The sequence below is a fragment of the Monodelphis domestica genome, chromosome 7 (genome assembly GCF_027887165.1).
Source record: "Monodelphis domestica isolate mMonDom1 chromosome 7, mMonDom1.pri, whole genome shotgun sequence".
Taxonomy (NCBI): Eukaryota; Metazoa; Chordata; class Mammalia; order Didelphimorphia; family Didelphidae; genus Monodelphis; species Monodelphis domestica.
The window spans coordinates 63,680,407-63,701,685 of NC_077233.1; the positions used below are offsets into that span (position 1 = coordinate 63,680,407).

The 21,279-nt window shown below is 38.9% G+C and overlaps 1 protein-coding gene across 19 annotated transcripts in view; it reads left to right on the top strand.

Annotated features, from left to right (window-relative positions):
- CNBP (CCHC-type zinc finger nucleic acid binding protein) overlaps positions 1–21,279 on the top strand; it is a 108,298-nt gene that overhangs the window by 71,825 nt on the left and 15,194 nt on the right. For 5 of the 19 annotated variants that reach the window (XM_001378376.5, XM_003341764.4, XM_056804758.1 and 2 more), the window contains exon 2: positions 8,131–8,263. The exons of 3 other annotated variants lie outside the window; for them this stretch is intronic. The gene's annotated coding sequence lies outside the window, so the exon portion shown is untranslated. Of the gene's footprint in view, positions 1–8,130; positions 8,264–8,543; positions 8,702–13,557; positions 14,162–17,881; positions 17,951–21,048; positions 21,179–21,279 lie in introns of those variants that run through there. 11 more of the 19 variants (XM_056804764.1, XM_056804771.1, XM_056804769.1 and 8 more) reach the window with 8 other exon arrangements.

Consider the following 21,279-nt stretch of genomic DNA (forward strand, 5'->3'; position numbering starts at 1 on the left):
ACTTATCCTTGACTCCCCAGTCTTCGTCATCCCACATAAACAATCACTTGCCAAATCTTGACATTTCTAGCTCTACAACAATCTTTGCACCTGTCTCAATACTCATAGAGTCATCATCTTAGTTCAGGGCCTCATCATTTCTCACCTTGATTATTGCTATAGATTCCAAATTGGTCTCCTGGCCTCCTGCCCCTCCATCATCTACCTATACTATTGCCAAAGTGACTTTCCCAACTCATTCAACTCCTGTGCCTCTTTATTGCCTTTAGGATAAACTATAACCTGCTGTGTCTAGCTTTTAAAGCCCTTTACAACCTGAGCCCAACCCATATTTCCAGCCTCGTTGTACATAATTAATGCCCTTATCACATGGTGATACAACCAATCTGGCTTTCTCTTTATTCTTCACATATGATAGCCCATCTTCAATCTCAGAGCCTTTGTACGGACCATTCTCCTCAAATGGAATCCAGTCTGTCCTCATCTCTGTCTCATAGAATCTCTTTCTTCTCTCAGTTGCAGTTCAAGTACCACCTTCTATGGCTTTGCTAATCCCCCTCAACTGTTCATGCCCTTTCTTCTGACCTTAGAGTTAAACTTTTATATTTTTATATTCTTTAAATTCTGCACATATTTTATATTTAATAAGATTTTCATTTTGAAAAAGTACTTCATTACATATTTCCCAATTACATGTAAAGTTTTTTTTAAAACATTATTTTATTTTGTCATTTCCAAACATTATTCATTGGAGACGAAGATCATTTTCTTTTCCTTCCCCTCCCTCCCACCACCTCTCCCATAGCTGACTGGATTCCACTGGGTATCACATGTGTTCTTGATTTGAACCCATTTCCATGTTATGGGTATTTGCATTAGAGTGTTCATTTAGAGTCTCTCCTCAGACATGTCCCCTCAACCCATGGTCAAGCCGTTGCTTTTCCTCGGTGTTTTTACTCCCACAGTTTGTCCTCTGCTTGTGGATAGTGTACATGTAAAGTTTTTATAACAATTGTTTTTAAAATTTGTTAATTACAAATTCTTTCTCTCCCCTCCTCTCTTTAAGAAGGCTTACAGTTTGATTTACATTACACATATGAGATCATGCAAAACATATTTCCATTTTAGTTATGTTGCAAAAGAAAATGACAAAGTAAAACAAAAATAAAGACATTTTTAAGATATGTTTCAATCTGTGTTCAGAGTTTATCAATTATTTCTGGAGATACATGGCATTTTTTATCATGGGTTCTTTGAAATTGACTTGGATCTTTGTCTTCATCAGAGTGGCTAAGTCTATTGGAACTGATCATGCTTACAATATTGCTCTAAAGGGTACAATGTTCTCCTAGTTCTGTTCACTTCACTTTTCATGGGTTCCTATAAGTCTTTCCAGGTTTTTCTGAATCCATCCAGCTCCTTCATCATTTTTAAAAGCACAGTAGTATTCCATCACTACCATATACCATAACTTGCTCAGCTCTTGCCTAACTGATGGTCATCCTTTCAACTTTCCAATTCTTTGCCACCACAAAAAGAGCTGATATAAATATTTTTGTCCAAATGGGTCATTTTCCCTTTTCAATCTCTTTGGCATATAAATCTATTAGTGGCATTGCTGGGTTAAAGGATATACATAACTTTTTAGACCTTTGGACATAATTCAAATTGTTCTCCAGAATGTTCATAATAGTTCACAGCTCCACCAGCAGTGCATTAGTGCCCCAATTTTTCCACATCCTTTCCAGCATTTGTCATTTTCTTTTTCTGATATGTTAATCAATCTGATAGTTGTGAAGTGGTATCTCAGAGTTGTTTAAATTTGCATTTTTCTGATCAGTAGTTTTTTTTATTTGACTATTGGTAGTTTTTACTTCTCTGCCTATTCATATCCTTTAACCATTTGTCAACTGGGGAATGGCTCTTATTTAATATATATAAATTTGGCCCTGGTCCCTCTACATTTGAGAATTGAGGCCTTTATCAGAAAAATATGATGCAGAAATTTTTTCCTAGTTTACTGTTTTCCTTATAATTTTGGCTACATTCATTTTTTGTTTTTGTTTTTGATTTGAAAATTTTTATTTAATTAATTAATTTAGAATATTTTTTCCATGGCTTCATGATTCGGGTTCTTTCCCTCTCTTCTTCCCACTCCCCTGCCATAGGCAGTGAGCAGTTGCACTGGGTTTTACTTGTGTCATTGATCAAGACCTATTTCCATATAATTAATATTTGCACTAGGGTGATCATTTAGAGTCTATATCCCCAATCATATCCCCATCTACCCATGTGATCAAGCAGTTGTTTTTCTTCTGTGTTTCTACTCCCATAGTTTTTTCTCTGGATGTGGATAGCATTCTTTCTCTTAAGTCCCTCAGAATTGTCCTGGATTATTGCATTGTGTGCTAGTAGAGAAGTTCATTACATTCAATTGTGCCACAGTGTATCTGTCTCTGTGTATAAGGTTCTTCTGGTTCTGTTCCTTTCATTCTGCATCAATTCCTGGAGGTCATTCCAGTTCATATGGAATTCCTCCACTTTATTATTCCTTTGAGCACAATAGTATTCCATCACCATCATATACCACAGTTTGTTCAGCCATTCCCCAATCGAAAAGCCTCCCCTCACAATTTGGAACTATGCACAAAGGGCTCTAAAAGACTGTCTGCCCTTTGACCCAGCCATAGCACTGCTGGGTTTATACCCCAAAGAGATAATAAGGAAAAAGATCTGTACAAGAATATTCATAGCTGTGCTCTTTTTGGTAGCAAAAAATTAGAAAATGAGGGGATGCCCTTCAAATGGGGAATGGCTGAACAAATTGTGGTATCTGTTGGTGATGGAATACTATTGTGCTCAAAGGAATAATGAACTGGAGGAATTCCATGTGAACTGGAATGACCTCCAGGAATTGATGCAGAGTGAAAGGAGCAGAACCAGGAGAACATTGTACACAGAGATTGATACACTGTGGTACAATCAAATGTAATAAACTTCTCCATTAGTGGCAGTGCAGTGATCCTGAACAACCCAGAGGGATCGACGAGAAAGAACACTATCCACATTCAGAGGAAAAACTGTGGGAATAGAAACACCGAAGAAAAACAACTGCTTGACTACATGGGTTATGGGGATATGATTGGGGAGGTAGACTCTAAATGAACATCTTAATGCAAACACCAACAACATGGAAATAGGTTCTGATCAAAGACACATGTAAAACCCAGTGAAGTTGTGTGTCAGCTATGGGAAGGGGTGGGGGGAGTGGAGGGAGGGAAAGAATATGATTCTTGTAACCAAGGAATAATGTTATAAATTAACTAAATAAATTTTTCCAAAAAAAAAGGCATCCCCTCATTTTCCAATTTTTTGCCACCACAAAGAGCAAGGCTATAAATATTTTTGTACGTGTTTTCCCTTATTATCTCTTTGGGGTATAAACCTAGCAGTGGTATGGCTGGATCAAAGGGCAGTTTTTTTTTTAAACCCTTACCTCATGTTTTAGAACCAATACTGTGTATTGGTTCCAAAACAGAAGAGTGGTAAGGACTGGGCAATGGGGGTCAAGTGACTTACCCAGGGTCACACAGCTAGGAAGTATCTAAGGCCAAATTTGAACCTAGGACCTCCCATCTCTAGGCCTGGCTCTCAATCCACTGAGCTACACAGTTGCTCCCCAGACAGTCTTTTAAAGTCTTTTGGGCATAGTTCCAAATTGCCTTCCAAAATGGTTGTGTCAATTCACAACTCCACCAGTAATTCATTTAATGTCCCAATTTTGCCACATCTCCTCCAACATTTATTACTTTCCTTTGCTGTCATGTTAGCCAAGGTGTGAGGTGGTACCTCAGAGTTGTTTTGACTTGCATTTCTCTAATTACAAGAGATTTAGAACACTTTTTTCATGTGCTTATAATAGCGTTGATTTCTTTATGTGAAAATTACCTATTCATGTCCCTTGCCCATTTATTGATTGGGGAATAGTTTGGGGTTTTTTTGTACAATTGATTTAGCTCCTTATAAATTTGAGTAATTAGACCTTTGTCAGAGGTTTCTGTTATAAAGATTTTCCCCCAATTTGTTGGTTCCCTTCTAATTTTGATTGCATTAGTTTTATTTGTACAAACCTTTTTAATTTAATGTAATCAAAATTATTTATTTTACATTTTGCAATATTTTCTAACTCTTGCTTAGTCTTAAAATATTTCCTTACCCATAGATCTGACAAGTATACTATTCTATGTTCACCTAATTTACTTATAGTTTCCTTCTTTATATTCAAGTCATTCACCCATTCTGAATTTATCTTGGTGTAGGGTGTGAGATTTTGATTCACACCTAATCTTTCCCATACTGTTTTCCAATTTACCCAGCAGTTTTTGTCAAATAGTGGATTTTTGTTCCCAAAGCTAGGCTCTTTGGGTTTATCATACACTGTCTTGCTGTGGTCATTTACCCCAAAACTATTCCATTGATCCTCCTTCTGTCTCTTAACCAGTACCATATTGTTTTTATGACCAGCTACATTAGTTTTGATTATGCCAAAAGCTTTTTAACTTCATGTAATCAAAAATATGTTTTATTTCCATAATCTCCTCTTTTATTTGGTCTTAAACTTTTCCCTTATCCATAGACTAGACAGGTACACTTTTTTTCCATGTTCTCCTAATTTACTTGTGATATCACTCTTTATGGCTAAATCATTTTTTCATTATGACCTTGTCTTGGTGTATGTTGTGAGATGTATTTGTACCTAGTTTCTTCCAAATTGCTTTCTAGTTTTCCTAGCAATTTTTGTCTAATATTGAGTTCTACCATCAAAGTTTAGATCTTTGGGCTTATCAAATAGATTACTATGGCCATTTACTACTCTCTTTGATCAGTTGTTACAGTTGTGTCTAATTCTTCATGATCCTATTTGGGGTTTTCTTGGCAAAGATCCTGGAGAAGTTCATCATTTCCTTCTCCAGCTCATGTTACAGATGAGGAAATGGAGGCAAATTTAATCGATTTGCCCAGGATCACAAAACTATTAAGTGTCTGAGACAAGATTTAAACTTGGGAAGATGAATCTTTCTGATTCCAGGCGTGGTGTTCTATCTACTGTTATCACCTAGTTGCCTGTTTTTGTAGTTATTATACATATTATTCTGGGTTTATTTATTCACATTTCATCAATTCATATAATTCTTCTCATGTTTCTTTCAATTCTTAATATGTAATTAATATAATTTTAAATGGATTTTAACATTCTTTTACATTAATATTATTCATTCTCCAATTAACGAACATTCACTTTGTTTCTAATTCTTTGCTGCCACAGAAAGTGCCATGATTGTTTTGGAATATATTGGACCTTTATGATTTGTACTTCCTTGGGCATTTTTGTTTTTGACCTCTCAGGACTGGAATCTTTAATTGGATCAAAGAATTTGAAAATTCTAGTTACTTTTTTAAAAAAGTATTTAATATCTTTTGTTTTTATATCACTATTCCCCCTCCCAAGTTTCTTTCAAAGAAAGAATTTTAAAAAGGGAGGAAAAATAATTCAGCAAAACTAACCAACTTATTAATCAGACACCTCCTGCTTCTCTAACTCATATTCAAACTGGCAGCCAGGTCTCCAGGGGGCAGCTGACTATTTTTGCCTTCAAGTTTCTATCATAAAGTAACCTCGAAAAGCAATTATTTCTAATATGGTTTCTTACAATTCCCAATATGGTGTGTTTTCTCCAACACTAATCATACAATTGTCCTTAATCATTCAGTCAATAAACATTATTAATCACTGTACCAGGATCTGTACTAAGTGCTGGAGATTTAAATGAAAGATAGAGGACTCTTAAGGAGTTCACAGTCTCTAAAAGAGTCAACAACATACAACTGTGTACAAACAAACTATATACAGGATAAATTGGAAAAAATCAACAAAAGGATGGCACTAGAAATAAGGGAGATCAGGAAAGACTTCCTATAGAAGATGGAATTTTAGCTGGAATTTCAAGGAAGCCAGGAAATAGAGATGAGGAGGGAGAAAATTCTAGGTTTGAGGACAGACAGTAAAAAGACCCAGAGCCAAGAGATGGGTGACAGAATATATGGGAGGGTAGAATAGTAATAAAGATGTAAGAAGAAAGGGGAAACAGATTATACATGTGAAGGGCTATGGCATACGTCATGACATACCGGTAGTTCTTTTCTCACCTTTAGTGTCCCCTCCAAATTGGCTTTATTAGGCCTGAGTCTCTTTCTTGCTCAGCTGAACTGGCCCCTTTCTGGGAACATGATTTTGATTTAAGCCTACTGGGCTGAGACAACAGGTTCATTTGGCTGCCAGGCTAATGGCTCCAGTGGTTTGTCTTAGTGGCTTGTTGTCAGGGACATCTACCAGCAGATAACTGCTTCTTACCTTGCTGGTATAGCAAGATCAAAAATAACAAAAATATCTTTTCAAACTAGGGGTGCCTTCTACCTTTGCATATAGATCTCTAGACAGAGTGGGTTCAAAATTTAAGTAGAAAATACGGGCAGACACGTATGTATAGAATGCGTGAGGCTATGATATTCTTGTTACTTCTGGCCCTGGCAGTCCTTTTTTCCTTTTTTTGGAATCCCTCCAAGGTTTGCTTTGAGGCCTTTGAATTGGCTATGATGAGTCATTCATTCCCTTGCTCAGCTGAGCTGAGCTGGCTTCTTTCTGGGTGCACTGTCTTGACTCATGCATGCTGGGCTGAATCAAGCAGGTCTGGTGGGTGCCATTGGCTCTAGGGTCTCTTTTACTGACGCCAGTTGTTAAGGGGAGCCCTAACCAGGTTAATTCTCTCACCAGATACTCATTCATCTAAGATCAGGAGAGAAGAAAAATACAAAAGAAATAGGCAGGCACATGCGATGGCTGAGTAGGGAGAAAAGGGAATAAGGTCAGGGGAGCTAAGTGGCTCAGGGGATAGAGAGCCAGGTCTGGAGTTGGGAGGTCCTAGATTTAAATGTGGCTTCAGATACTTCCTAGTTGTGTGACCCTGAGCTAGTCATTTAGCCCCTATTGCCTAGCCCTTACGTTCTAAGATGGAAGGTAAGAGTTAACAAAAAGTGGTAGGGGTAAAATGCTCCTCCTTCCTACCCAGCAGTTCCCTCAAACCCCTAGGGAGAGAGTGACAGATCCTATGTTCAACACTTTTATATGGGAACTTAGTTCTGGCTCCATTGCTAACCAAAAACCTCCATATTATCCTACAGCACCAGCCCCTCAGTCACTTATAGCCTCACCAAGCCTCTCCATTTTGGATTGAAGCCAGCCAAGGAATACTGTTCATGCTCTGCATAGCTCAACAGGAAGGGCGAATCTGAGCACACTTCAAGGACTGTGTCCCCAGTGGCCAGGCTTCTGTTACCAGATCCTGACAGTAAATGCCATATTCCATATGCAGAGTCTTCACCCCTCTGAAAAGAAAGGAGGGGGGCATATTTTCTTTTATCTTCTTGGCAGTTTAATTACTTTTCTTGAATGGTTTGACATGGTTTCCTAGCACAGGTCCACCAACAGTGTACTGGTATACTTGTGTTTCCATAGTTCCTCAACATTAGCCTTTTCTTTTGGGGGCAGGGAGGGCCGGCAGTTTGTTGGTTCTGACAAACCTTTTTAAGAAAGAAAGCAACAACAAAATATCCAGAAAGATCTCTTAAATGGTAACTGGAATTTATTTTAATAGCATAGACACCTTAGAAGTCTTAATCTTTGCCTTCATGTTTTTCTTCTGGCTTGGGATAAATCATTGCTACATTAAATCTAATGATTAACTATTTCACATACGGAAAGATCACACTGATAAAAAGTAACTCTGTCAGCAAGCACTATGGTGTTAAAAATATTCATTTACATCACAGGCTATTTTGATGAGTGAATGTCATATTAAATACTTTATCAAAATAATAGTAAATATTATATTTTAGCTACAGCTTTAGTGAATAAAGACTTTCCCCCATAAATATTGCACCACATCAGGGAATCTCACAGTGCAGATCTTGCAAAGATGACTCAGCCTTTTAAGGAGGGTGTTGACTATAGCAACCATTAAGCAAGCATCTGGTGCCAGCTCATACATTAAACAGCATTTTTTTTTCCTTCAGGACTGAGGAAATTTGGTTTCCTCCCTAGCCAGAGGAAAAAATAAGGAGAACAGATGAAAAAGTAAAGTCTGAAGATTCTCAGGAAGCAGCCAGCACTAGCTTTGGTCAACAAGAAGCTATTTCGTATTTCAAGGTAACAGAAGACACTACCCAAATAACCAGATTTCCCTGAGATTTAGTGATTGTAGATAAATAAGACCTTAAATACTTTCCAGCAGGGCTTAAGAAATGCAAAGTCAGTGAAGTAATCTACATCAAGATGACAGTCCAGTTTCAGTAGGCAAATCTTATGTTGCATTGAAGATCTGGATGCCCTACTAAATAGCAGAAATCCTTTCTAAAAGAATACTCATGGATGAATGGCCCTCCATCCTTTAGAATCAGAACTAGTAACCCTAGTGCATTTTTCCTAGATGATAGCTCACAAAGCAGTCTCACTGAGGAGTGTTGCATTCACTTATTACTGATGGTGAAGAAAGAACTACTCTAAAGGATTGGTGCCAAACAGTTTTCAGGTGGGCTCTTTGGACTGCTGAGTTCTTTCATTAAAGAAAACCATCACTGAAATAAATTAGTCCTCAGGCCATTTGTTGATTATGTAAATCCAAATTTGAGAAATCTTCTTAAACTCTAAAGTAAGCTTGAAACAACCTTCAAAATCTTAGAAGCTAATCTGAACTTTCTAGAATAGTACTCAGTGAGATAAATCAAAGTATTATGGGAAAATATAACTTGCCCCACGAGTGCAGGAAATAGCAGAATAATAGCAAGACACAGTTTATACTTGATGAGACTGCCTTTGATCCAGAGCCTGGTACTTAGCTTTGAAAGGGCAGAAACTTGATTTTGACATTTCACCCAAAAACCAGCAAGCTCCACTAAGTGTATAAGCCAGTGTGCTAGTATTCATCACTGGGACAACATTGGGACCAAGGATGTTTCCCTGGTGATTATATATATATATATATATATATAATATATTAGATAGATAGAGAGAGAGAGAGAGAGAGAGAGAGAGAGAGAGAGAGAGAACACCAAATTAAAAAGTCACTTAGTAAATATAGAATTAAAACAGGATTGTCTTTAGGGAGATTTTAATTAAATTATGGTGGTTTCAGGAATTGCCTTTCTCCATTTTCAGGGCAGGACTGTAATGGAAACCCATGGATGAATCCTTATTCTTTCTCTCTTCTTTTTCAAGATCCTTTTAAAACTCCTTTTTTTAGATTCTGTGTAGACCACCAACATAATTAATTAGATCATAGTTTATCATACATTAGTTTCATTTTAGTCTTTCTGATAAGACATGGAAATCCCTAATTCTCTTTGATGAAATCTATGATTAAACATTAAAAATGTTATTGACAGAGAACTTGATAAGAACTCTCATATGAACAAGTAACATTCATAAATCTTCTCTAAATATGTAATCTTTTTACCTTGTTTCCAAATTTTCAGAGTTTACCCTATGTAGGGTTTGCTTCCCTCAGGAAGTGTTGATACTAAAAATAATCATCATAAAACCATATAAATGCTACCAATGAGAATTAGCATTTTATAATAAATTTGTACAAATAAACATCCCCTTTAAACACAAGGAATGAAATCTAAATCTTCAGAAAGATGAATTCAAAAAGAAATCTCTCTAGTATATTGTGTGTAATCACTGTGCCCTTGTTCCCTACCAGCAGTTTAATATAAAAAAAAACAGCCAGGCTTTTGAAAAATTGTGCTATGAGATTTCTAGCTCTTCTATGACTAGTTTTATGCTTATTTGCAATGCTTAAAATTTTACATCACCAAAATGAAGCAAATTTAAGGTGTAGAACAGCTGTGCATCAAACACAATTATAAGATACAGTCAAGTTCCAAACAAATACAATTTTTTCCTTCATTGTCCCACTGATTCATTCACTGATCTTTATAACACTACAGCAAAGATGTAGAAAAACTTATTTTTATACACATAAGTAGATTAGATCATAGCCTTCTGGAAGTTCCAGAAAATCATGTGGATAATCTTACTTTTGGAGCTCTAATGCCCATCTAACAATTTGTTTGATTTGTATTTTTCATTTGACCCAATTACAATTTAACATTGAATGATCATCAGTGTAAGGATACTGTTAAAGTGATTTTAAAATATTATTTGATAAAGCTGAATTCTATTTATTTTAGAGAAAGAACTGAAAACAAATTATACTCAGCATCACTAACTATATTATAGAGGTGCCATCTAACATAGTTCATTGGATAGAGTAAACTGAAGGATTTAGGAGACCTTAATTCTAGATCTTGGCTCTGCCTCTTACTGTCTAAGTGATTCTATATAAAGCATTTAAATCTGTAGACCTCTGTTTTTACCAGCTATAAAAATAAGGACGTTACAACAACTGATCTATTAAGTTTCAAGATCTTATAATTCTTAAATTCTGTGTCTTTAGGTAGCAGTATTTATAGATATTAAGATATGTATTTGGGTCCCTTTAAACATTTTTAAAGGTAGGCATAATTACATAAAACAATCTGAAATTAAAGTAATTCTACCTTTCCAACTAAATTTTTTAGACTTTGCTAGGAAGATGGCTTAGGTTTATTTATAAAACTAGAAGGTATCCCATTTTCATTATAGGGTATTTCTACTTAAAAATACCAGAAATATGAATGTGTGACTAATTTGAAGATGTTTATAAAATATTTATTACAAGATTAAGATATAGATATAAGGTGAAACGGAAAATTAGTGTAGTCAGATGACAAAATCCTACACTAAGTTATTTAATGCTTTTAAACCATAGTTTACCATTTTTCACAAACTTCTTTGTCAAATAAATGTAAGAACTAGGTCTTAAAAATATGGATTCCTGTCTTCGAGTTTAACCTTTTGAACCATGCTGCCTCAAAAAAAACAAACAAACGAAAAACTCAATAAAATGCAGATGTGAGAGATGGGACATTAATTGTATTACTCCAACACAACTTAGAGTGCTTGCACTATGTAGTGTTTCAGTGACTAAAGAGATTGTACTGATGGCAATTCAGTTCCATTTACTAACCCTGGAGGAATATGTGCAGAGAAGGGTTAACAGGCTAATATGGACCTTATAATATATAGTGTTCACTTGTATACTATCACAGAACTATAATTTCCAGTCTGAACTCCCCTCCAACAATACAGATCATGACTTAGTTTCTGCTATATGACTTCTGTCCATATTCTGCCTTAATTCCTTTACTTGGGCTTCTCCCAGTACTTCCTAGTTGTATGAGACAAGTTACTTAACACCCTGGATTTCCCTGATTTAATTCAGCTATTTTCTTACCTGTAAAATGTGGCTAATTAGTTACATTTGGCTTGCTAAGGAAAGAACTTTATAAATCATGAAGAGCCATTTAAATGTGAATTATTATATTGTACTGTTAGGCAACTCAGCCTCATTTTGAGCCCTCCTTTGGAAAAGACAGTAGTAAAAACTATTTCCTGGGGGGCTGCTAGGTGGCTCAGTGGATTTGAGAGCCAAGCCTACAGAGGTCCTGGGTTCAAATGTAGTCTCAGATACTATGTGACCTTGGGTCAAACACTTCACTCCCATTGCCTTGGAACCAATAAACAGAATTGATTCTAAAAGGGAAGGTGAGGGTCTAAAAAACAAACAGACCATCTCCTGCCCACCTCAAGGTATTATGAATAAAATTACAGGAAAAAAATCTATAGTTATATAAACTCCTTGGAAATAAACCTATATGAATAAAAATGTGCATTGTTAATCAGATATTATTATATCTTAATAGGTAAATGTCAGATGTATAATAAAGCATGTTTGACTAGATTCAATATGATTGAAAAATGGGAACTAATTTCTTTGTTGTATTTCAATGGAGAAGCAGTAGAATGGCTTAGTGAATAGAGGCTGGCCTTGTAGTGAGGAGGCCTGTGTCAGACATATTAAACATTATTGACAGTAATGACACTGGGACAAATCACAAACCCCCTCAGTGACTCGTGCACCTTTCTAGGATCAAAAATATAGAAGGGCTGTCAATATGCATTGGGAAGAGACAGGTCATACAGTGGCTAGAGTTGAAAGAACCTGGGCTCAAGTCTGACCTCAGACACTTCCTACATGTGTGACTCTAGGTGAATCATTTAATCCCATTTGCCTAGCCTTTACTTGCTCTTCTGTCTCATAATCAATATTGATTCCAAAACCGAAGGTAGGGTTATATGGTGGGAGTTTCCAAAACTGCAGTTTCAGATCATTGAAATGCTTTCCAAAATCTATCTTAACCCGGAAATGAAGGTCCCACCTCTGTGACACTGGGCTCTGGATCATGTCCCACCACCACCAAACTTCCAAGCCATGTCTGATGGAAGCCTTCCCTTCCATTTAATTCTAGCTCTGAGAACAGGGACATGGCAATGCCACAGTTAAGGATATCTTGATCACCACTACCTTCTAATCAACCTCTGACTTTCCTCCAAAACATTCCCTTCTCCAGCATTTATCACATGATTTGAGGGCATCCAATTCCTTGTGGCCTCATTTTGAGGATTTCCTAGCAAAAATATTAGAGTGGTTTACCGTGTCCTTCTCCAGCTCACTTACAGATGAGGAAACTGAGGCCAAGGCGGTGAAGCTTGCTCAGCCAGCTAGTGTTGGAGGCCACATTTGACTCAGGTCTTCCTAACTCCAGGTCCATTGAGCCAACCTAGCATTTAGTAGGTGCTTAAAATATTCCATGATGGGTCACCACTGTCTTACATGTGTTGTTTTCCCCTTGGTTAGAATGAAAATTCCTGGAAGGCAAGAATTTCTACACTAGCCTGGATTTGCATTCCCAGGGCTGTCTTGATTGTTCCAGGTGCCCAGTACACAGAAGCACCTAAGAAATACCTTTTCTTTTTCTAAAAACCTCACTTTCTGCCTTAGTAAGGGTTAACAATGGAGCTAAATGACTTGTCCAGGGTCACACAGCTAGGGAGCATTTGAGGCCACATTTGAACCTAAGAGGTCCGACTCAGGCCCGGTGCATGTATCACATACTCGTCCCCAGAAATACCTTTTCTTTCACCCCTTACTACACCAACTAAACTACAGATCCTGAACCCTTTCCTCCCCAGCAAAAAATACTGCGTCTCTTAAGCCTGGCAGGGCGCGGAACCAGCCACCCCCTGGGCACGCGCCTGCCTGCCCAGTGCCCCGTAAGGATGGCCTCCCCAGGCAGAGCAAGGCTTGGTCTAATTCAGACGTTTCCTCCCAGCCTTGGGAGGGGGGAGGGGGATTGTGTCGGGAGTGTAGTAAGCAAGGTGGGGGGGGCTGGAGCCCGTGGGGCCGTTACGAAGGGGGCGGGGGCGCGCTCACAGAGCCGCACTGTGACACGGGCCCACCGTGGCCGCGTGGCCGGCAGCGCGCGCGGAGCCGCGGCTGCGGGCGCAGTCTATGACCAAGGCGGTGATGTGCGCATCGCCTCCGCAGACCCGCCCCACAGCGACCGCCAAACCCGGCTGGGGAGCGAGGGGCCTGGGCTCCCTCCCGGGCCCTGGCGAGGAAGCACCGACCGCCGGGAAGGGAGGGCGGGCCGCAGGGCAGGGGAGACCCCGGGGGGCAGGCTGGGGTTCCACACAGCGCCACGCTGCAGCCGCTCCTGAAATGGGAACTGCTTGAGCGAGGGACTGGAGGCCGTGGCCAGAGGGGAGGGGGCTGAGGGGAAGGCGGGAAAGAGAAAGGGGAGGGGCCGAGCCGGAGGTGGAGGAGGGCGTTGAAGTGTGTGTGTGTTGGGAGGGGGGGGGCCTCCTTTCCCTGCGGACGGCGCTGATTGGGCCATCGGAATCCGGGAGCTGATTGGCCGCGTGGGCGAGGCGGAGGGGCCGTGCGCAACGGCGTGTGTGGGGCCGTGTGCAGACCCGCGTGTGGCGCAGGCTAGGACCCCGAAAATAAACAGCCGCTGCCGCCGCCGTCGTCCCTGTAGCGTCTTTGAGAGCTGAAGCTTCCGACCTCGCTGCCGCCGCGGGCCCTCTCCAACGTCTTAGGTAACCGCCCGTCTGACTTTGGGGAGCGGGGCGGGGGTCGGGTAGGGCTAGGGCTGGGGCTGGGGCCGGGGCGGGCGGGCGGCCCGAGGCCAGCCGGGGAAGCGGCTGCGACGGGTGGGGGTGCGCTGAGGCGCCTGCGATGGCGGCCGCGCTCTGGCCCGCCGCCGCTGTTGCGTCAGGCGGGAAGCCCCGCCGCCACCACCGCTGCTGCTGTTTGGCCCAGCTGGGTCCCTCGGGCCGCGGCGCAAGGGCAACCATTCGCCCTTCGACTCGCTGGGCCCTGGCGAAGGCTCATGGCTTCTAGGCCGCCGCCGCGCCCAGAGAGGGGGGTAGCCGACGACAAGAAGAGACTGGGCCCGGCGAAGCCTTCTGGGCGTTCGGGACCGCCGCAGCCAAGTCCTTGGGGGGAGGAGGGGAGGGCTAGTGGCCTGGCGGAGGCAAGGGGCCTGCGGGGAGCCTGCGGGAAGCCTGCGGGAAACCAGCCATGTGGCGCGGCGGAAGGTGTCCGGGTGCGGGGGGGGGAGGGGTGGAGGCGCAGCGCCGACCATGTGCTCGGGGCGGAGGGGCCCCTGGGCCAGGGCCATGTGCCGCGGTGGGTCGGGGCTGGTCAGGGGCACCTTGCTGGTCGACCCTGAGTATTTGGAAATTTGTCTCCCGAAGTCTTTCTCGTAACTTCGTTAGGGCCCTAAGGTTATCAAAAGCAAATGATTTACTTGTGTCTTTATTGACGTAAGACAAGCATTTAATTAGTCTTATGTACAACAGATCTGTCCAAGTTCTTTAAACTAGTAAGTTAACCACAAAAGCCACCCGGTTTTTATAAGACTTAGCTAGTTTATTCTTAGTATTTAAGCTTTTTTTTTTTTACATTAATTTGGTTTTAAATGTTTGGGTTTTGCAAGGATTTAAAAATACTTTCGCTTATCTCCATATTCGGTCACAAATGATTTTGGAACTAGATGATAATCCAAATTGAAGTTTTGAGGTTATATTATGTATAAAATATAGCCATGTTTCCACATGCGAACCACATGGCCTGAGCTGGAAAGCATTTTTAAAGTAAAATAAGCTACATCTAGTCCCGAAAGTCCTAATAACCAATTTAAGTAATTGTAATCTAAATTAGCTGTGATTGAGGCAGTCTGTAGGTAATGTTCGGTTTTTCCCACAAAGGCAGGGGTGAAAGTTGTAATAATATAGAGTATAGCTCTATGAGGAAGCTGGAAGAGCTTGCATGGATATGACTTTCATTTACTAAATTAAGTTTAAATTAAGTCACAGATTATCAATATTCATATATCTTCAGCTTCCTAAAACCACATTCTCAGTGCCCCCCACCCCCCACCCCATTACGGACCTTTGGCCTATGTGATGTAATGGGGGAGGGGTGAGAGGCTGATATCTGCATCACTTAAGATAGTAATTTATGCTCTTATGAGGTCATCCTTTTTTTCCTTCTTTTTTTTTGAAAGCAGGTTTAAAGCTGTTAAGTTTATAATATTTTCCATTGAAAATACGTTACTAAATGTATATTCTTCCATGATGAGGTTACTAATTTGCAGTATTTTACATTCATAATATCCTTTTGCATTTTGACAATTTGGTAATGCAATTCTCAACAAGGTATGTAGACTGCTTGTAAACGATTGAGTCAAACCTGGGGAAATGTACTATGTGACTATTGGGGGGGGGAGTGATTTTTATTTCCAGGTATAAAATGTGTATGACTCGTATTCTTTATGCTTTAGATAAAAATTGAATGTCCTCTAAATGATATTTAGTGTTCTGCAAAGCACCATTGTCACATTTTTCACCACTGATTGTGGAATCACTGATTGTTGCTGATCTATTATATGGCCTGACATTTCGTCCAATGCTCAGTCTTAACTATAGATTCATATTTTAAACTACTTCTTGCAGGTATTTGGTAATGAGGAGAAACTGGAATGTTTTTTTCCCCCAAAATTAAAAAAGCAGTTTCCTCTTTTTAATCAAGGTGGGGGATGGTTTTTGTTTGTTTGTTTTAGTACTTGTACTTGGAAAAGAATGTAAAGTCAAATAGAAAAATACTATTTCATCCAAAATCTCAGTTACTTAGTCTTGGAATAATTTTCCAACCTCAGTATACTTGACCCACTTGTTCAATGATACCAATATGGAGTATAACTATTTTAACAAGGTACTTGGATTTTATTATAATGTTTCATCTGTAGCCTAATGTGTGTATATTATATATATTTTAAAATTTATCAAGCCTTCTCTATCAGGATATTACAAAGGGGCTAAATGAAACATTTTGACATTTACTAAAATTTTAAAACATCTTTGTTATAGAATGGAGTAATAATTTTAGAGATGAGCAAACAGGATGACTTGCTGTTTTTTTTTTTTAATGTGAATAGCTATTAAAGCAATGAGAGCTCTATATTATGGGAAGCAAGTTTTGCTTTAAAAAAAAGGGGGGATCTTTAGGGGGCAGCTGGGTAGCTAAGTGGATTGGGAGCCAGGCCTAGAGACTGGAGGTCCTAGGGTCAAATCTGGCCTCAGACACTTCCCAGCTGTGTGACCCTGGGCAAGTCACTTGAATCCCACCTTTCCCCCTCCCCATCAGCTCCAAAGCAATGAGGGCTAGGCATGGGGGTTATATAACTTGCCCAGGGTCACATAGCTAGGAAAAGTCCAAGGCCAGATTTGAACCCCAAGACTCCCTGTCTCATTGAGTCACTTAGTTGTTTCATAGATTCTCTTTTAAAAACTGTTACTTTCCAGGATTTAAAAAAAAAAAAATCTTTGTTAAATAATCTAATTTCATTCTCTTTAATTTGTTTTTTTTTAAAAATGAGATAGTTGGACTGGATTCTTACCAAAATTGTCCAATCCTAATTGGACATTCCAATTAGGACAATCCCCTTAATTGTAGGGATTCCTTCATAGAAAATACTTCTTTGTTATATATGCTTTATAATCTGTATGTAAACTCAACCCCCCTTAACTTTGTTTCATAGATGTTTCTACCTTTTGACAGTTGACATAACTAGAACTTTATACTGCTATCTCTAGTTTTCCACACCCCCAAAGCTATGGAACTTTGGGTAAGCTATTTAAACTCTGGAGCCTGATTTTTTATCTTTAAAAATTGGGGGGTGCTACCTTTCTCTACCCTAATCTAGGTCCATACTACTATTTAGGACCCCTATCTCTAATTGTCATGTTAATAATGTGAAGCTGATTTATTTCTGTAGCCATTCTGTTGAACATTTGGGTTGCCAGATTTTATTTCATGTGGTGTGCCTAGAATCAAAGGTTCTATATCCCTGGTATAGAAAGTTTTTTTTGAATTGAGCTTTATTGTGACTCAAATCATTTTTTAAAATTTATTGTTTATCTCAGTTCTAGGCTATCATACTTTTTGCAAATAAGGAGGGCACCTCTGCAGCACCACAGGCTATTAAGTACATTGTTGGTTGGGGAAGGTATTTCTGTTGCCTTCTAATGCAGTCAGTTCTTTTTCTGTTACACTACTTCATTTGATCAGCTTATCCTATGACACTATAAAAGCTGCCTTCCTGAGTTTTTAAACTTTATATAAGATACAGGGAAGGTATCAATCCTTGAATATGGGTAAACTTCCAAGTCTTACTCAGTAGACAATCTCTTTACTTGATAATTCAATGACTGATTACCCTGTCATTGGCTTCTTATCAGTTGCCTTTTGCCTAGGCTTCTTCATCAGAGGATGGACCAGTGAAAGGAAACTTAAGACAATTTTGAAAATTTTCAGCAAGTTTGGTAAGATTTGAAGGGGAGGAAGTTGAAACTATTGGGTAAAATGAAATTTTCTATTATTTGGTTTATATTTCTTTGTAATAATGGTACTTGGGTATACTTGATAATTTGGAGTTGGCCACAAAAAGGAATAAATTCTTAAGGATCTTTAAAGGTAGAGTATACAACAATCTTAATTGTTCCTTCTAAAATGAAAGTACTATATTTCAAGTGTAAAAGAAATAAAATGAAGACTAAGAAAAATTAGCTTGTTTTTTACTATTCAGGGCAAATAGCCTGTAATATAACTTGTAAAAATTGGAATAACTGAATAAATTGAGTAGTTCAACTATACAGATTGAATGAAGCAAGATTTAAAAATTATAGTGAGACAGCTGACTCCTAGATACAAAGAGGACACAAATAATTTTCTTAACTGCCATTTATGCAAAGTCTGGTAAAAGGCAAGTCAAATTATTTGTTTTCTTATTCACAAGGTAAGAACCTGATATGTAGTATATATTCCATATTAACTATTGCTCATCCACTTGAATTACTGTGGCACTTGGAAATAATTAGAAGTGTTTTATTAGTATTATTTTTTTCAAGCCCTTAGCTTCTGTCATTAGCTTCCTTTACCTGGCTTACCCCATTCTTAGACATGGCATACCCAATGCCATTTTATAAAATAAGCCCTTATTTTCTGTCTTAGAATCAATATTGTTATTGTCTCCAAGACAGAAGAGTAGTAAGGAATAGGCATTGGGGGGTCAAGTGACTTGCTCAGGGTCACACAGCTGGGTAAGAAGGTCTGAGTTCAGATTTGAACCAAGGACATCCCATCTCTAGGCCTGGCTCTCAAACCATTGAACTACCCAGCTACCCCCCCCCCCCCCCCCCAAAATGTTTTATAGTGACATGAGAAAGACAAAATATAATTTTGTGTGCCGTCTGGAGCACAACTCCCAAATAGCTCATTTTGCTTGATCATTATGTCTGTTGGACACTTTCAAGAATCTTTAGGGGAAACTTAACTTTTAAAAAATTCCTTTTAAACTCAGTCCACAGTAATTTTCTTGCCAGTACAAAAATGTCTCACTTAAAGAAAATGTGGCATACGTAACTTTAAGCTTAAGGCAAAACATAATTTATAAAACTTAGAAGGGATGTATCTTGCTTTTTAAAAAATGACTTTTAAAAATAATTGGCTGTGTCTTTGGCTCCTCAAAGAGTCTTCTCTGGACCACCATTTTTTAGATCTATAGGAAAGTAATGTAGAGTCTAAGCAGAACTGACTGTTCCAGGTTTGTTCATTGGCTGGATGCCACTGAAAATTATATGTATGTTGACCTATTTGGAGAGTCGCAGACATGGGATCTTTGAATGGAGGTAAAGAATTCTGTAGGTGTTGGGAAAATTTGAGGTGAGCCTTACTTGTGAGTGAGGGAATTTTGCCACAGTGACTTTATTTAGTGCTTCACAAATACATAATTGTATATATGTCCATCATAACAAGATTTTCTGAGTAGTTTTCTTCTCAAGACACTTTGGAATTGTTGGTGTTCATAGTTAGATTTAGGTTGGGTCTGGGCCACTTAACATGCTTGTTCAGAACTTGATTTTCAATTCTGGTTTTTAAAGTGCTCCAGAGCCTTCAAACTCATGAAACTTAAGAGCTATTTAATTTCAAGCACATTTACTCATATCTAAAGGATAATATTGTTACTTGAAATACAACTGTGATAGGATATTACCTATAAATAGTTTGGAATTGGTAAGTAGGTTAGAACATAATACATCATTTTAAAATGTTTTTAAAACAGTAGTCAATAAGTAACATCTAAATATTTCATTGCCTTTTTAAAACATTCAAGATGTCAATTTGTACATATCTTGGATAAAGAACAATAATGGCTTGCAGACAATGTGGGTCTTGAGTATTTTCATAAGATTACACAGGATACATATGGCATGCTTTTAAAAAGTAATGTAAAAAGAAATTAGGAAGAAGGAATTTGGAATCTATTGAGAAAGGCAATTGTGATTATAAATACACACTTTTCGCTATAGTGATACAATATGAATAGGATATCTGAACAGGAATTTTAAATTCTTAAATCTAGAATCCTGGCTTGATTTGGGGGGTAAAGTATCATGGACTTGGTTTTTTCCTTGAAAGATACACAGGGTTCATAATTTTCAAAATTAAACTTATAAGAATAAGCCTGACTTAAGTAGTTGATAGAGCCAAGTAGCCTTGAGAGCTAGGATGTGACGACCCGACCCCCCCCCCCCCCCAAGCTAGCTTTGAAAAACCTTTCAGTGCCTCAGATAACCTTTCTCACTGATTATTGGGAGGAGTTCAGAGGTGGCATCCTCTTACCAGAATTTTCTACCCTGAAATCATAGTTTTAAAAGTTTGTCCAGAAGATACTTGAAATTCTTTTTAAGAATTGCTCATATAGGGGGCAGCTGGGTGGCTCAGTGGATTGAGAGTCAGACTCAGAGACAGGAGGTCCTGGGTTCAAGTGTGGCCTCATACCCTTCCTAGCTGTGTGACCCTGGGCAAGTTGCTTAACTAACCCCCATTGCCTAGCCCTTGCCACTCTTCTGCCTTAGAACCAATACCCAGTATTGATTCTAAGATGGAAGGTGAGGGTTAAAAAAAAAATTGCTTGTATATTTTGTTTTTACTTTAATTTCTGGAATATGTCCCCCTGCCTGGCAAGTTCACCCATGTAATAATTTTTAAAAGTGAAAAATTGATTTAAAAATAGTTCAGTAAAACCAGGCACCCCACCAAGTTTGAGTATTGTTGGGAACTCTGGTTGAGTAGCTAACCCTATTACAAGGTGGTAGATGGAAAGACTTCAGGTTCAGTTCTGGCAAATGCACAAGTACTGGACCTTTACAAACTGGGAACACAGATAATAAAGAGCTCATTAGCCACCTGCTATTGTGTCCCTTTGCACTTTATGCCTTGTGTTGCTTTTTTTTTTAGCCCCCCCCAGTGGTAAAGGTTTAGTGAAAAATCTTATCTCCAACAAAAGTATCTCTAAATATAAAACCATGCAAGTCAATGAAAAACAAAAGCTAAATTCTAATCATATTTTGTTGTATAGGAGAAACTCCACTTAGTATACAGTATCTGAAAAGTAGCAGCTCTTTTTTTGGATAATCATATAATTCCTGGTAGTGTGCCTTCCTATTATATGCAGATTTTAAATTTGCCTTCTTGACAGCAACATTTATGTAAGTATAAGAGTATTTTCTATGGCATAGTAGTTATCCCTGCCTATATTTATCTTAGCTAGAACTGTTTGGTAGAGCTTCAAAGAAAATTTGAGATTACT